Source organism: Mastigoproctus giganteus, chromosome 1 (genome assembly GCF_048544385.1).
Source record: "Mastigoproctus giganteus isolate SK-2022 chromosome 1, ASM4854438v1, whole genome shotgun sequence".
In the NCBI taxonomy this organism is placed as follows: Eukaryota; Metazoa; Arthropoda; class Arachnida; order Uropygi; family Thelyphonidae; genus Mastigoproctus; species Mastigoproctus giganteus.
In genome coordinates, this window is record NC_143575.1 from 23130728 (window position 1) to 23149266 (window position 18539).

At 36.9% G+C, this 18539-nt stretch overlaps 1 protein-coding gene across 2 annotated transcripts in view; it reads left to right on the plus strand.

The window, feature by feature from the left end:
- The first annotated feature begins 910 nt into the window (after positions 1-910).
- The window catches only part of f (espin protein forked), a 219842-nt gene continuing 202213 nt past the window's right edge, over positions 911-18539 (plus strand). For both annotated transcript variants that reach the window (XM_090371952.1, XM_090371969.1), the window contains exon 1: positions 911-1072. The gene's annotated coding sequence lies outside the window, so the exon portion shown is untranslated. The remainder of the gene's footprint in view (positions 1073-18539) is intronic.

Sequence of the window (18539 nt, forward strand, 5' to 3'; positions counted from 1 at the left end):
CCTGGCTTTAACCAACCGGTGTAGGGAGGACAATTATATCCACTGTGCTACTCGCGAGGGTCCATTTTAGGTTTATCTACAACCTGACGAATTATCAGGACTCAAACAGCGTATAATGACAGCAGCAGGTTATTAAAATCCATTCATTCTGTGACGCTCTAGGGCTAAATCCTGCCATTCATTTACCTAATAATGGTTACATTGTCATTCTGGAAGATGTCATCCTCTTTTGGAAGTTGTTTTATACCGGACCATCAATGGTATACACCTTATAATAGGAAAACTCTGCACCAAAATAAAATGTTCCAGACCTGTGTCTCTTTAAACAATGTACTCTCTCTCTCTCTGTTCTTCTTCTTCAGGAAAAGGGGGACCCATTGCAACCGGTAGCATGTGACCAGCTTCCTTAAGACTGTATCAAATGTCATAACCAATTGTGATGAAGCGAAAGACAAATCTAAAACAGTGTTTTTCGAAGTTTTGCATCCGACAGCTCCCTTAAAGAGATCTCATTCCTTTTGCTCAAGAAACACAACTTCTGGTATAATTTCATTTTTTGAGATTCATCGAAATTGGATTATTAAACTGTTAACACTATTTATTAATGAGAATTCTAAACAGTTGATCCATAGAAAAAAAAATGCAATTTCTGGAAAATTACATCCAACGCGACCCCTGGTGATGGAATGAATCAGTATTTCGCGACTGACACACTTCTGTCACATAAACTATAAAAACCTGTCTGCAGCACCTTGTCTGAATTTAAGTTTTCGTGACGGTGTGCCGGATGGTGGCGCCCCCTATAAGTATATAATAAGTAGGACAAAGCTTAGTGCTCCTAGACATAAAGCCAGTTATTAATTTTCCTTTTTTTTTCTCTCTCATTTCCGGCGCGTTAGTTGCTGCCCTAAGGTAGAGTTGAGCCACGCGCTTTTACATAGTCGTATGTATGTAAATCTGTGTTATACACACCGTCGAATTCAGTGAGTGTTTTTAATCGTCATTGAAGCGTTCAGGTGACGGACTTCGTGTGCGATCGAAAATGTGTGGAGCAAGGGACCGGTTTATCCAAGTGAGTAGTTGAAATCATGTGTTTCAGGTGAAGGCAGGCGAATTCTGTCATCCTATTTTTTTGCTTAAAATAACCTTGCCAGAGTAATCTCTAAGTACCATCGACGTAACAACTTTGAACCAGTCCCTTCACGGAATTATTTTTTAAATCTAAATCTTTCAAGGTAAATGATACACAGGATTTCCGTATAGGGACGAATATGTAACATTTTTTTGCCTTAATTCTGTTCTAAACTCAGATGTAAAATTCTCCATAGTTTTAGCAGTTTAAATAGGAGCAATAGAGGGCATTAACAGACAAACGGATTTATTATCAGTATTTTAATTTGGTTTCTTTCCGTGTTTATTAATAATTCACTATACAAATACCATTGAAATCCGATTTATCGAATAAATAAGCATTTTTAGCATTTTTATTAAGAATACTTATAACATTTCAATATTTATATAATATCATATTAAAGCGTATATTATTAACTAATATAAATAAGTCTATTTATGTTATTAATTAATTAATTAACTACAATTCACCTGTTGTTGAATTTAACAAAAAAAGCAGTTTTTTTAGCAATATTTATTGCAATGTAGAATCACATAATTTTAATTATTTATTTGTGTGTAGATTTTCGTGAATTTCTAGCACTGAGGCGACACCTAGTGAGTTTATATATTTCTCCACCTTTGTTTTTTTATATTGTAATTTCTCTGAAGAAATGTTTTCCAAATATGCGATAAAAATTAATAAATTAAATAACGCACAAATAAACCTTACTACTCAACAAAATAATTCAAAATACAATAGACGAATTAATAAATTTAATTTAGATTTGAATATTAAATTTAAATTATTAATTATATTTATATATAAAATAAAATAAATTTTCTGTGAAAATTCTTCATTTAAAGAAAATTCTTTTACTCATAAGAGAGAGAGAGAGAGAGAGAGAGAGAGAGAGAGAGAGAGAGACAGACAGAGAGAATACAAGAAAATCACTCACGCGGGCTTAATTAAATTAACAATTCATTTATTTAATTAATAACATTCTTTTTAATTAAAAAAATGGCTAATCTTAGTATTAATTTACATAAAATATAAACTAATATATATTGTTAAAAGCTATTATATTCAAATAAAACAAAAAAAAAAAAAAAACAGACAGGGGGATAACTGGTTTGGTTCAAACAGGATTCCTTGCAGTGGTTTTATTTCATGTTTCCAATTGTAAAGACAGAAAAAAAAAAATGCAAATTTGCTGTTTCGTTTGAATGTTATAAACTTATGTTCAGATCGCAATAACAGTTTCAGGAAAATCTTCATGGCAGCAAACCTGCACTTACACTGAGCAGCGACTTTGTTAGGTGCGTCTGCCTAATAGCGAATAATGTTTGTTTAGGTCTCAGAACAGCCTGGATTCGTCTTGATATGGGCTCGATGAGGTGTTGAAAATGTGCAACAGGAATTCTGGTCCATATTGACTGAACTGCATCCCACAAGTGTTGGAAATCTATTCGTTGCGGATCTTTATTCCGAAGAGGTCGTTCCACCTTATCCTAATTATACTGAGAACTAGTAACTGGGGAAGTCACTGCAATGAATTCACTCGCATGTTCTTGGCACCACTTCTGTATAATTCTGGTCTCGTGACTAACAACATTGTCCTTTTGGAAGTGCCCATTCGCAGAGATGGATACACTGCAACCATGAAGGGATGAGCCTGGTCAGAAATAAATTCCAGATAACCTGTGGCATCCAAATGTTGCTCAATGCTATCAAGGGACTCAATGTGTTCCACGAAAACACGAACCACACCATTACACGGGCACCGCTAGCCTGCATTATCAAGGCAAAAACAGCATGAATCCATAGACCTATCCTAACAGGATAGATCTATGGCTTCATGCTGTTTTTGCCATATTCTGGTCCTCAATCAGCGCGAAACAATAGCACTTGTGACGAGTTCTGCGTTCTGAAACGCCTATTTGGTTGCCAATGTTGTACTGGGTTGTTATTTAATTGACTGTAGCCTTTCTGTTTCCCTGTGCAAGTGTTGTGCCCTCGTTGGCCTCTAGCATCAGCGAGCTGCTTCGCACAGGATTGCCGTTGACTGGTTTTATTTGCTGATTGGGCCAATTTCGATATATCCAAAAGACAGTCTTACGTGATTATCCCAGCGTCTGCCCGTGTAGCACAGTGGTATCGTCACCGTCCTCCGCACACAGGGTGGAAAAGGCCCGGGTTCGAATCCCGTCGATGACGCGAGAAACTTTAATGGGCTTCTTTCACTCCGTGGCTCAGTTAATCCGTCTCAGGCGTAGATAGCCAAGTTTTTTCCCCGGCAACTCGAGTTTTTCGTCCAGCAAAACAGATAAATCGACCATAGAACACACGCAATTTACAGACATAATGCACATGAATTTAATTATTCGGATGGCCCGAAAATAATAGTTTGGTTTTTTGGTGATTGTCCTAGCAGCGTTGAAATGTTCGCGATTCATACTCATACTGGCGCCGCTATCATGTCACTTTGAAAGTCTCTGTTTGCCCATTTTCGAGATGAATTGTACATATATATAATTTCTACGCATCTGCCCACCTGCTTTATACTGCACAATATGAACATATGATGAATTACTGAAGGAACACTCATTTCATGAAAAAGGGTAGGTGTACCTAATAAAGTGCCTGGGCCTCTACGCCTCAACTGGGCAAAGAATATTGGCACTGGACCTTGGATGATTGGAGACTAGTCTCCTGGTCCAATGAGTCCCGTTTCCAGTTATGTTATTTCGAGCGGACTGGAGGGTGCGTATCTGGCGGAAACCGCACGAAGCTATGCATTCGTCATATCAACAAGGAATTGTTCAGGCAAGTGGATGGTCATTAATAGTCTGGGGGCGTGTTCAACTCACACAAGTTGGGACTTCTGGTACGTCTAGACGCATCTCTGAACTGTCCAGGTTACGTGTCCATCCTTGCAGACTATCTGCATCCCTTCATGGTCATCGTACACCTACAGGCCAATGGACTCTTACAGCAAGACAATGCGCTTCTCCACAGTGTAGTGTTAACTATAACATGGTTCGAAGAGCATTCCGCAGATTTTACCAGCATGGAATGGCCTCCCCGTTCACCGCACATGAACCCTGTGGAGCATCTTTGGGATGCTGTGGAAAGGTCCGTTCGAGCTTTGGATCCTCCACCCAGGAATGCGACGGAATTATGGACAGCGGTGCAGCAAGCTTGGATAGAAATACTTGTGGAACGGTTTCGTGAACTAGTGGACTCAATGCCTCGCCGTGTGACTGCCCTTATGCGGGCGAAAGGTGGGCCTACCCGTTACTAGGTAGGTATCCCATGATTTCTGTCCACTCAGTGTATTTTATATAATGTAAATGATATATAAAGTAATATATATATATATATATATAAAGATACATACATAAAGTAAATGATATGCTGTATATGTCGCTATGCTATAGAATTCAGATTTTCAATTTATAGCCGCAAAGGTTCCCAGACTGAAAGCAGAAGCAACTCATGGAACTACAACAAAGAAAACACTTGTAAATTACAGCTTGATATTACAGCTACAGAATCAATTTATAACAAGACCATCTAGATCCCTCCATCAGCAGGCTTCAACAGCCTATCAGGACCAATATTTGGCATTATATACAACACATGATAACACCTGAAGGTTGAGTACAATGACTTTGCAGCTCACTAGAGCTCCAGGAAGGATTGTTTCTCCAATTACCGTGCCCTAACGGCTATATTAGAATAGCCTGTGCTCAAGGAGTCTGTGACTCACTTAATACTATCCATAGATCAGAACTGCTACCATGGGTTCATACGCGAATTCTCTGTTCCGTTTTATTGGAGCATCAGCCCTGCTTAGATTGGTATGCCGTTTTGAAGTTCGTTCGCAAGTAAACCGGTGATAGATGATTAGCTTTCTGTAGGTTCTGTTGTCAATAAATTTTCATCAATCTCCATTGATATGGGCCCTTGCTGGTAGCACAGTTGATATACTCATCATCCTCCCCGCACACCGAGTGGAAAGAGTTGAGTTCGAGTCCAATCAAAGATGGACGGAATTTTTTATGAGCTGCTTTCCACAACGTGGCTTGTTATTCGGTTTCAGGTGATTGGTGCATGGTTTTTCTTTCCAGGAGCCCTGTTTTTTTGTCCATCAAATAGGCAAATCGACCACAGAACACTCGCAATTTAGAGATATGATACATACGGTGCAAATATGTTCTAAGCCACTGATGTGCTTAAAACCTTACAAGAACAACGTGGTGAGTACAAGCAAAGTGGGAAAGTATTCATTTTTTAATGATGAAAAAGTTTTGCTGTAACACTAATTACAACTTACATAATTGGTAATTTGAACTCGTTTTTGGAGCATTTCCTGGTAGATGCCTTCATCATTAAGAAAAACAATAAAAGTTTCTTCACCTTTACTAAAAGTACTTGTATTTAACACCTGCAAGTCCTACATAGCAAAGAAATCCATTAACACAATTCCAGTTTTTCTCACCATATACATTTCTCTTGGTGAATTGATGCAATTTTGTCGTTTCTGTTACATGAAAATACAAAAAGAAAAAAAAAAACAAGAACTTTTAAACGCTTTGTCAGCGTTAGTAAGGAAATATTGAAAAGTTAAATTTAATTAGAAAAAAACTGCATGTGTGTGACACAGATAATTCTTTATCAGACCAACGCCACCCATACATTTAGAACATGCTTTTCCATATTTGCCAAGTGAAAACAAGATTGGAACATATTTTTTTATATTCCCTTTTACCGGCTTGCACGATTTCGTAGCTGACCCCTGGCGTAACGTTAATGGAGTCTTGCACGCGATGATTGATAGTTTCTATAGAAAGGAAAATAGAAGACATTGCTGGCTTCCGTTGTTGCTATTGGTTACAAATAACTGCGAATTTAAGAGAAAATGAAAGATTATAACTCGCATGCTCTGAATCATCCTAATTAGGAACTGGACATGATAAAAATAAGAATTTTAGTTATTCTATAGGTGTACGGTTGATTATAGTTTGGACGAATTCCGAGTTTGTTTGGTCATAAGTGTGAAGTGTGCTCTTAGAGGGGGGTTTCAAAATGTAGGTCAAGACACGTAAGTGTTTACGGTGGACTATTTTTTCGACGATATAATGGTCTTCTCAGTAAACTTTGACAAGTGACCTTCCAAACGTCCTTGGTACAGGGCAGTGACGAAGTTCGGTCGGATACCTTTAAGGATGGCTTGCCAAACATCCTTGCGGGTCAGAATTGCATCACGGAAGCACGTGGAAGAAGAGAACGTGTGTGAATTTTTAAGTGACCAGGTAGGAAGAGGCTGCGGCTTTCATTGGATGGTTCTGACAGGCAGGAAAATCCAGAGACTCAGTAGGTGTGTTCAGGGGCTTTCTAAAGTGACCAGAGAGTACTCTAGAATGTGATCGCAACACTACAACAGAAGGACGTGACCAAGTTTAAGAAGAGTTACATGTTATCTTTTCAGTCTAAGTGGCCGCCTTACATACAAATCACAGGGCCGTAGAATAGCTGAAAAAGAGGCGCCAATGACAGCTGCAAAACCGGATCAGTTCATAATCAAAGTATTATGAACTGAATGTTAGCCTCTCGAGATTAACTATACTGCGATAAAAAAAAATCAATACAGCTCAACATTTGGGACTTCATTTCATTCCCACGTGGCAATTGGGTTAAATGTTAATCTGCTGGTGGCTTTCCATTGAAGGGAAAGAACTTAGCCAATTTTTAAAACCTTATTCAGTCCGATTCCGTGGAAAACAGAATCTGCGATACATATACTACTCTTCAAGAGTAGCAGATTTATAAACCAATTCTTGCTTGGAATAAACTTTATTGACATAAGTACAAGTGCATAAAAAGCATTGCAATGTCTTTATCGAAGAAACTGAAAATTTTAGTTCCTTAATCCTGTGGATTTTATATGGGCTAAGTGAGGTGGTTTACCCATTCCCTATTTGCAAGAAGGGAAAAAAAATCTGTAATATTACATTGGGAAAAACCTCACATCTCCGCTTGAGACCGACTAACTCATATCCAAGTAAAATGTACGTCCAAAATCTCTTCAGTCTAAGACTCAGACTCAAATTTCTCCAAACGAGTATCAAATGAATTTGAATTAAGCAAATATTTCAGAAGATATACTTGTTTGAATTGACAGCTGTTGCTAGCAGTAAAGAAATGTTTATCTATGAAGTCATACGTAAACAAAGAAATGCTTACTCATGACGCTGGATCTAAAACTCAGCGTCATCATGGGTAAGCATTTCTTTGTGTAATTATAAATAGTATATTTAACTGAATATAAGTAGTACTGTACATAATATTATATTTTTATGTAGATTAGCTAAATTTTGTTTTTAGCTAAGTATTTAAAAAGTTACAGTTTAATATTCATAGAGCGTTTGTAACTGGTAATTTGTGTAGGAAATGCGTAAATCGCAATACGAACTTTGATGTTCTTCTGAATTTATGTGAATACTGAGTGCTCTGGAGGGAAAGAAAGAGACGGAAGGGTGGAGGAGCGATGCTTCTATCAGCAAATGCCTGAAGGAGGCAAGAATATTCCCTGAGACAGATCGAATTAACGCAGACGTTGTGTCCTGAGTTACCCCATCTATGATCTTCCTGCTGTAAAGGGAAGTGATAGTAGCGGTATCTTCAAGGTCAAATGATTCTGAGGATTACTGTGTGATTGTCTCGTTATGGGCCTCTTACAGACTGGAAAACGTAGACCATAAACAGGCTGTATGGCAACAGGATTTTTCTTCCAGAAAGTAGGGAGAAAAATTCATGCAACCCTCACCTGGCAGTCGTATACAGCAAACAAACAAAGAAACTGAAAAATGAACACAGACCACCTTGTATCTGACAATTTCTTTAATGTATAAGAACCTTTATCCAATTTATTGCATAACATGTTCCATCGAAACAACAAACAAATTTTGCACGAATAAAAAATATCTGGAAGCATTACTACAACTCTCTGCAGCAACCTAACCAACTAAATTAAGTGAATGACTGGAGCACGGAATAAACGTTGCTGATGGAGCATGTTGTCTTATTCTTGTTTGCAGACCATTGTACTTGCCCGACATATTTGCTGCATTGTGGTACAACTGTCCATGCCAATATTTTATATCTACTGGCAAATTTTGCAAGGTAGATAAAACTGTTTCTTCTAGATACTCCGCATCTTGTCTTTCTATAGGGAAGAACTTTAAAAATCTTTCTTTAACATCCCCATTTGCTGATAAATAGCGCACTACAAAAGTAACATCGGGTGTAGAATCTACAATAATACTATACTATTTTGCGCATTTTATTTCCTTCACAATGTGTGCCATAAGATAATCGGCAATTATCTTATGGCACACCATACTTTTGTAAGTGCAACTTAAAAAAATCGTCATATTCGCTCAAATACTCTAAACTAGTCAAATAATTGCCTTTTCTCGAAGACGTTGCTTTCTCATTATGGCCTCTAAAAGCAATGCCCAAACTTGCGAGGAATTTTATTGTGGATACAATTCTTCGCAGAATCTCTCTCCAATAATTTTCTTTTTGCAATGTAATTTGTAGATTTTGAACATCAATGCGATTTAACGTAGAGGAGCGCTTGTACAATGTACACATTGAAGCGACGTGCTCTTTTGACATTTCATGCTCGGACAAAGTTATTCCAATATTTTTCCAATTTTGGAACCCTGTAGTCAACTTAGACTTTGAGCCCAAAAACATTTTGCATGGGTAACAATAAATTGATTTGGATGTTTCGGAAAAAATTAGCCACGTCCTTTCTTATCTTTCACCATTCGAAATTTTTCTGTAAAAATGGTTTTTATACAAGCCTCTGTAGTAAATGTGATCACCGTGCTTATAGACCGATTTAAGTGTAGTTATATCGCCTATATTTTTTGGTTTATTTTAAATTAGAAATTCAACCATTTCATTAGATAAAACCTTAAGCCAGAGAGCAATATCTTTTAGTGTAACTTCGAATGGAATATTTTCCGTTTGCGTTTCAATATTTTCTAATGGACTTTCTTCTGTATTTTTTTCTACTGGTTTTCACCTGGTTGACTGTTGACCGGTTCTTCATAATTGTTGCTTTCTTCTATACCTTGGTTTTCAACTTCAACTAACTCTTTTTTTGACTGATGGAAGCTCCTTGTTCTTCATCTTCATTGTTGCTCGAATTATGACGGCCTGAATGGCCATCATAATGGCCTGAACGCCCGCCGTTAAATCCGCCTCTGGATGTCTCATAGTGTTAGTTGCTTTGGTGCTTAACACCAACCAACTAACCTCATTGAAATGACAATGAATTGTGCAAATAATTAATGTGGTAAACAGGGAATTTGATGTTTACTGACTAGAGCCTGGAGTAATCAGAGTTTGTATAACTTGAGAGTCAAAAGGCGAAATTAATTTGAAAGACTATTAGTTGGAAACTAATTCAACTGAATCAACAGAAAAAGTCTGTTCGAAGTCGAGATGGCTTTCAATTCCGTCGTGGAACACCACGATGACTCCACCTGCCCTGAACAACTTGGCCACAGTGTGAAATATAAGTACTTTTCTCGTACGGCCAAAAAGAAATTCTTAAGTTGAGCAATATTTCTCATCAGTAAAGGAGGAAATTTTGTGGACTTTTTCTTCGCATGGCCGAGTTAGTCGGCCTTGTGCAAAGAATGCGGTTTTTTTGTTTTTTTTTTAACTTCCGAGAAACTGTGATTTTTCATCCCCAAACGTGTCAATTCGACCTTCTCGAATACATAGTTTACCTACATGACGTAATAATGGCTTTAGTTTCTTCGGAATAAATTCTAAACAACCCAATCCATATTTAAAGAATGCAAAAGGTTCAAATAGATCAACTATACAAGTATTTCAGCAAAGTGTTAGCTTTTAAGGCGAAGCAGACATACATAGAGTAGGGATGAATCGTTTCTCTGTCTTTTTAATGATGTACTTGTTGTTGAGAGAGATAAATAGATAGATAGTTACTTAATTGTCAGTGAGATCCATTACTCTTTGTTATGTTGCTATTGTAACTGCTTACATGCAGTTTGCTTAAAGTAATCTTCAGAACTTGTTATTAGCGCCTGTCCCTTGGCCTAAATCCTAGCTAGAAGGCAAAAATCATTAGCCCCTCTGTAAGAAAAGATAATGCAAGTTCGCCCTCTATGTCAGGGCTATATTTTATTTTAAAAATTGCAAGAACGTCTGTTTCGTTCAAGACACCACCTGTTAATAATACTTTACAAAAGGCAGCATTGTTTAGCATACATAAATAATAATTATTATTTAACCTATCGCAATTGTGTGTAACAGGACAATCCAGTTTGACTTTGTAAAGTTAGTTACACAAGGAAGACTAAGTTTGAGAATTTTACATTTCACAACTTTTAGAAATAAAACAGATGGATGCCATGTCTTGGGAAGAGGTTTATCAAGTCATAACTAACAGCAATTACCACTTGACAAATTATTGTGAAGTACGATATTAATTTTTCAAAGATGAAACCGGTTGCAGTTTTAAAAGCGATAAATAAATGTCGTCTAATAAATCTCGCTAACTCAAATCATGTCTGTTTCAAAATGGAAGATAGAAAAGATTTAAAGTTCGTTTGGCACTTTGTTTTATAGCACCAAACGAACTTTAAATGAACGAGCAAACAAACATTTGCAAATATTCAGTGTTTTACGTGCAGTTTTAAAAAATTTATGTCTTAAAAACAATGTCTTAAAGGGTTTCAGTTTTCTGAAACCCTTTAAGGCATTATCAGATTTAAGTGTGAGACTTATGAGATTTAAAAAAAAAATAATTTAAACCCTATATAAAATTTTAGAACGATTTTATATATAAGTTTTAGGTCTGAAGTAAGATATTCATATGGAACCCAGATTTGCTCATATGCACTATAGATGTAGACTACAGTGCATAAAAACATGAATTACGAGAACTGAAACTGTGGCCAGTTCTAAGTTTCTAAATTGAAATGGGTTGGTTATTTATTACAAGTATCACTTCTTTTTCTGCTACTTATTATTATTATTTTATTTATTTATTTATAATTTTTTTTTTTTTTTTTTGGGGGGGGAATATCTTGAGCAAACAATAACATCCAGCACAAAACAAAAACAAACAAGTTAAGGCAGAAATCAAAATTAGGTCGGCCAAAACGTGGCTCGGTTATCTGGAGATAAATGAACAAATAAACAGACCGATCACGCTTGTTTCTCTTAAGAAATCATGCGTGCTATTAAAGCGTACCTGCACAGATGTGTACTTCATGTACATTTGGTTCGACAATTTCCTCCCACCTTCGTTCATCTTCTTCTAGAATAGTTTTTTCCCTTCCTTTCTGGATCCCACAAATGGATCGAAACTCGTAAAGCAATCGCCACAATCAAGCAACTGAACTGTAACGCCTTCCTCCCCCCCCCCCCACCCAAACACACAGATGACCGAAATTTTAAGCAGAGACTTCCTTTTATCTCACTCTTTCCTGGAATGAACGCCAAAAGAATACACAAATACATCCGTGAAGGTATTGATCGGGAGGCAGCATTTAAGTAAACTCATATTTCTTAATCTAAATATAATTAATTTAAATATATAAATTTATTAATATAATTTTAATAATCTAAAACTTAATTTAAATATAAAATAAAATAAAACTTATAACAAAAAACATTGGCTGTCTTCTGCGAAAATGGACAAATCAGAGTTAAAAGTGGCGACTCATGCTGCAGAGGCTGTTCAGATATTTGTAACCACCCCCATTTATTTTAAAGCTATTCTTGTAGTCTGTGTCACTCCCCGTGATTTAATTGTGATCGGATTGCAAATATCAGTGGTAAGTGATCACGTGACGCTTCCAGCAATTCGTTCTGAAATCCAAAATTAATGACGTAAAACAAATCTTATCGCAAATTCTTTAAAAGCAGTTTCTAATCGCATATTTATCTAATAATAATAATAATAATAATATAAATATAGTTTTACATTTGTGTCATAACAAAATTCCCAACTATGTAATAAAACATGCATTTAAATTCGAAAGTACAGACTATAATAGATAAATGTTGGCAGCTAGCCAATTTACAACTAATTTAGCATAGTTGGCTCGCTGCCAATATATAATGTATTTATTCTAAAAATATTTTCGTAAATTTAATAAAAATTTAAGTTTCAATAAATTAAATAAAATTAATCTGTTTTGATTTTTTGCCATTTATTTAAGTGTGACCGAATGAAAATTGGAGTAAACAGTGATTTAACTATAGTCAAATGCAATATCCCTCCCCCTAGCGTACAACCTAAAAATGTAGATAAATGAGATAGATATATAACACTTTCGATATTTACGTGTTTATCTCGCTCTGCCATCTTTTTTTTAAATAGATAATATGTTTGCAAGCAGGTGAACAAATTGAGGGCGCATTTATGTTATCGTAAAATTTATGATATTTGAAAATGTAGTAACACCACTTTTTATGGTTGTTAAATGACGTAGAGGGGAGAGCCGGTGTCTCTAGGCAATTTATTTGCTTATTATAGGAGTATGAAAAATAGGACCACTCAGTCTACTCGAAGTGGGCAATCTGACACAAAAATAAGATGGAAATTAATTTAGAAATGATTGATTCTCCTTAGGCTTGTAGTCCCAGAGAGACATTCAAAGTATGAAAATTCGATGTGAATATTTATGTTGTTTGTTGTAGTTTTAGGCGCATCAGCAATTTAGGTCATAATGCGCGATATTCGATTAGCCAGATGGAAAACCTATGCCAACTGAGTCCAACTAACAGACAAACATTGTGAAAAAGCCTCATAAAATTCCTCATGTCATTCATAGGATTCGAACTCAGTTCTTTTCCACCCGGTGGAGAAGACAGCAATTCTACCAACTGTGCTACACGCGAGGGCATATAGTACGCCTAATATACTGATATCTAAATAAAAATTTTGTTGTTCCAATTTTTCCGTTAAAAAATCAGTCAACCCTAATCCTAGTGAATAAAATATAATTGGATAAATTTCCTAAAGTGCCATCTGTTGGCCCTATTCAGCCTAGATAAATGGACACTCGTCTAAGCTAAACATGGTCAGAAGGCGAAGTTTGTAAATCCAGATCCCATTATGGTGTGCTTGATGCAAAACATTATGTAAAGCACGTACATGTTCTGGGATTCCCGCATTGTGATTCCATACTATAGTTTTTAGTGTAAATTCCATATATAATACTTATGGAAGACTTTTCCTTGAATGTAGAACACAATAGTCATATTAATTTCCTTAAAAAGCATGATTAACTCTGCCTCTCAAGCACATGATTGTGGCTATATAGATCAGTATGTTACTAGTCCAGAATTTACAGTAACAGCTTTAAAGTAAGCGAAAACAGAAATCCGGGAATGAAATGAATGTATGTCCTTGCAAGATAGATCAATATGCATTATTGGGCTATAATGGACCGTGTTAGATTCTACTCCAATTTCTCTCCCCGCTGCTGCGACTAGGACAGGATATGACCTGAGGAGATTTCTTTTAGTGTCTTTATTTCTCCGGGCTTTCATATGCCCCAATTTCATCCAACTGAGCAGGAAGAGAAATCATTCGAAACAAAAACAAATATACCGTTTCCCGTGTATGTCCCACACAATACCCTCTCTCCTTCCAAACCGATACGGTAACAGAAAACTTGCCAATACTTCCTGGGTCTTTTCAGAGTCCGAGAAGCAATCTCGTAGTATGAATATAAACTACCAGTTGATTAGCCCCAATTTAAGACCGGTATTAAGCAAGATGTTGTTAAGGAAAGATGCTTGTTTCTGCTCTTCTTGTTCTCAAAGTAACTGTTTGATAGGTACCTTATCTAGGAAATGACTTGAACAAATAGTTGATAGCAATTTGAAGGTGGTGAGGTGTATTACAATTCGTTTCATCCTGCAGAGATATTAGTGATAGTCTTCAATACTATGTCGAATCTTCTTACAAATGAATGACTTAGTGACATCAGGGATAACGTAAGTTGTTCAGCACATCACGCTTTTATTTCCTCATTATATAGATCGGTGTTTTTTAACCTATTTCATCTGATTTTACATCTAGCCAATATCTCAGTAGTTCCCGCGATACGCTCAATTATAGTAATGGGCATACTTTTCTTAATGGTTTCAATTAATTCTTAAAAAATTGAGAAGCTTTGACCCAAAGTCGGTTGAGAGCTAATCTAGAATGGTAGTTCTCAAACTGCGGGTGATATTATCACAAGATAAGAATTATGCTATAAATCAAATCTCTTCACCTTGATAATAAGAGCAAAAAGGTTTCTTGGGAGCACTGTAGGATGAAAATGTCGCTGTGTGAGTTGGTTTCACTAGTAGCATGCTAATAGGTCCATTCTTTTTGTCACCCACCGTGACAGTCGTTTGCTAGGCATGGTGGTATTGGTAATATTCATATTAGAGGAATTGGTGTATTTAATCGATTGTGGGGAGAGGAGGGATTTTTTTCGTTTAAATGTTCGGAGACTGAAATATCAACAGCTCCTCTCCAGTGACATGCCTAGTACGATCCATAGTTCTTGAACTAGCCGTTATTGTGTTACTTGAAGTTGTAATTTTATCGATACCTAACGTGAAATCAAATCCCATTTAGGGAGGCCAGACTTGACCTGAAAACCTGGACATCAGACATCCTATTAGCACCTAAGGTGATGGTTAGCAATTAGCCAAAGTGTAAAACTCTTATTAAGTCAGTGACATTAGGGCAGGATTACTGTATTACTTCGGAAACTCAAAATGTGATTCCATATTCATTAAGCGTAAAAAGTAGAAATTTACTGTATTGCTAGTTTGAGGTGTCAGTCTTTCCCTTATGGTGGCATGGTCGTTTAAAAGCGTCAAATTAATATTTATGGGTCTTTTTCACAATGTGGCTGAGTTAGTCAGTCTCAGGCGAGGGTAACATAGTTTTTTCTCCTGGAATCTCGGGCTTTTTCTCCATAAAAACAGCAAATCGACCATATAACACACACATATTCGTAATAACTGCACAATCATACACCAACAGTTGTATGATTGTGCAGTTATTATGAATATGAATATTCCCAACCCCAGAGGCCTATTTGAAGAACACACACAGTTTACAGCCATATTACATAGGGGCGCAATATGACCTAAAGTTGCTGACGTGCATAAAATCCTACAACAACAACAACAGTACTTTCCGGGAGCCATGCACAAAAATAAAATCTCTTTGTATGGCAGAAAAATTATATAAATGCTATAAACCATAATAGTTATTTCCCACTTATGAATTGTATCCATTCAAGCGCTATTTCCATCTGGTTTTTTTTTTTTTTTTTTTTGTTGTTTATTTCCCTTCTGTTAGGTGATTAGTGTAACTCCCCTTCCAGTATACATTTTAAAGGGCGTAGCTACGATAAACCTCTGGAGGATTAGCAGTTAGTAGTAATTAACAGCTGCCGATTAAAACTAATCAGAGTTTTTGAAGTTTACTTTTCCATTATGTTTGGAAAAGTAAAAACTCTGAAACTCTACTTTGAAGTGCTTGCATGGAAGTGCCCTCAAAAACTCCAGCTCTGGGGATGGGAACGATCGCCCCATACTGAATCAGCCACTGATTCTTGCAAACATTCACCAATTTGTAAATCTAAAGTAATTATATATTCCAAGAGCTGATATTTCCTTACACCCTTCCGTCTGCCAAACTTGACCTTCCAAGGTTATCTTCTAAATTCGCGTTCATATTTCAACGGCACGATACGAGATGCCCATTAAGCACACTCTTTGCTGTTCTTTTATCTGAGAACCCAAACAAGTGGAACAAAGAAAAACGGGGGTCATCACTTGATATCTTGTTTGCGATTGTCAAAGTCTGTTATCGGCATCGTATTCTTCCGCAATCGTAGGCGATTAACCCCTGAGAGTGGTGTAAGTGGAGCAGAACGTTGAAGTCTGGTAGAGAAGAAAAAAAAATTGTGGGAAAAAGAGATAATAGCTAGTGAACACGAGCTGGAATAGCTTTTTTATTTGTTTATATTTTTGGAAATTCGTTGACTTTGAGACCGATCAAGTTCAGAAAGCACCTGAAGTGACTACATGAATATCATTGGGAACGCTTTAAAATGTCTCTAAACGTTGGATTCGTTTTAACCATGAAGCATTTTGTAACATGTTTGGGAGCATTTTATATTTACACAAAAAGAAGCAACAGTTTCAAATGGGCTTATGTTACTAAGTAAACCTGTTATAACGGTAGATATGACAACTTCGCGTGCAGATATAAGGTAATCGTGACCATGCTGGGCAATAATAAACAAAATGTTAGTGAAAAATGTCGTGCAGTCTACAGGAATATCTGGTTTTGTTAAAACGTTCTATAAAACGCATAACTTTGGGCAAGTGTAAGGCGTTTTTTTTTTTTAAATGAAAAGCGACAATAGAAAAACAGAGAGATTAGCGAAAAGCAGGTTAGTAAAGAAATTTGATTAGCAGATGACGTAAAAAACGAAAGGAGGTGAAGTAAAAGGTATATAGTCTGGATAAAGTTTAATGTACGCAACAACGCCTCCTGTGAAGTTCGTAAAAATCTGTTTACACTCCCCTCATACGGAGCAAAAGTGGAATGGCTATCCACTTCTGTAATCTATATAATGTTTATTCGCTTTCAGAAAAAGTTGGAGTACGGTTGATCGTAGCAGTTGTATTTGTTTGATCTTAATATTTAGGGTTTTCGCAGTTTGTGGGATGAAATGTCCAAGTTTAATCCAAGACCGACTAATTCGGCCACTTTACGAAAAAGCAATAAAAATTTCTCCTCTATTCAGGGATTCGAACCCATATCTTTTTTAACACGATGTGAAATTATAGCGATCATAACATGCTATCGGCAAAGGTAACCCACCCACCGATCTTCCTCTGGATAAAAGTGGAAGGCATGAAAAATTTTTTGCTCTGACTTCAATGAGAAACTAGGAGATTGCGGAAATGATTGAAAACCGGAACTTTCGGGAGAAAAGACATGTTACCCTCGCCTGACACCGACTAAGCCAGCCACGTCATGAAAAAGATCCATAAAATTTCTTCGCGTCATTTACGCAATTCGAACTCAGGTCTTTTCTACCTGGTGTGGGAAGGACAGTGAGTATACCAACTATATATATCCACGAGGGCCAAAAGAGGGTATGATTGCAGTAGGTTCCAACATTGGCAATCGAAGAGTGGACAAATGCTGTCTGGTCTGATGAATTCCGTTTTGTTTTGTTTTTATTATTATTGTTATATATATGTTTTTTCGCATTTGTTGCGTATTCTGCTTCTGATGTCAGGAGCAGAATAAGGCAAAAATGGCCGAAGTGGTAACGGTGTAATAGTGAGAGAGTGTTTTCTTTGTATGAATTGGGTCTCTTGTTACCTGTCTTCAACATTCGACTGCTGACTTCAGTCGAATGTTGAACCTATGAATTCTACCTATGAATTATGTCGGTAAATTACGTGTGTGTTCTCTGGCCTGTTTGTCTATTTTTCTCTACAAAAAACTTTGCAATCTTCGCCTCAGGCCGACTAAATCACCCACAGAGCGAAAAAAAAAGCCCATAAAAGTTCCTCGCGTCATTGACGAGATTCGAACCCGGGCCTTTTCCAACAAATGATTATAACCACTCTACTACCAGCGAAGATGGATGTTGCAGATTAACAACGTCATCAACATTGGAAATGAATTCCAGCTGGAAATTGTTTGCGATCAGGCGCATTTCTTCTTGGTTGCAGTTTGTCCATCTGTGAATGGGTTCTTCCAACAGGGTAATGCGCCAATCACAAATCCAGAATTATGCAGAACTAGTTCCAGGAACATGTGAGTGAATTTAGCATACTGCAGTGGCCTTTTCGGTCACCAACTCTCAGTCCAATTGAGCACCTGTAGGACGAGGTGGAAGGAGCTCTTCGGATTCGCAATCATCCAATTTGCAACAACTATGGATAAGGAACTGAGTCAATATAGACTAGTGTCCTTGAAACACGCTTTCGGCAACTCGTTCAATCTGTGCTACCGGGAATTCTGGCTGTTTTGAGGGCTAAAATGGGATCTACGATCCATTAGTTAGGCATGCCTAATAAAGTGATCACTCAGTGTAAATCCCTTTGAAGAAGAGATTTACACTGAATGTTTTTAATAAGTTCTAAATTATTTTATAGTTTTTTTGAAAGATGCTTCGATAGCTCCAAAGCATATTTCTGAAAAAAAAAAAAAAAAAAAATGGTCAAAAGAATTACTTAGCACTACATAATCGTCGGAAGTCTACAGGGCTGTTAGCATGGAAGCCTGGAAGACCGTATCCAGGCGCCAACTCCAGGGGATATA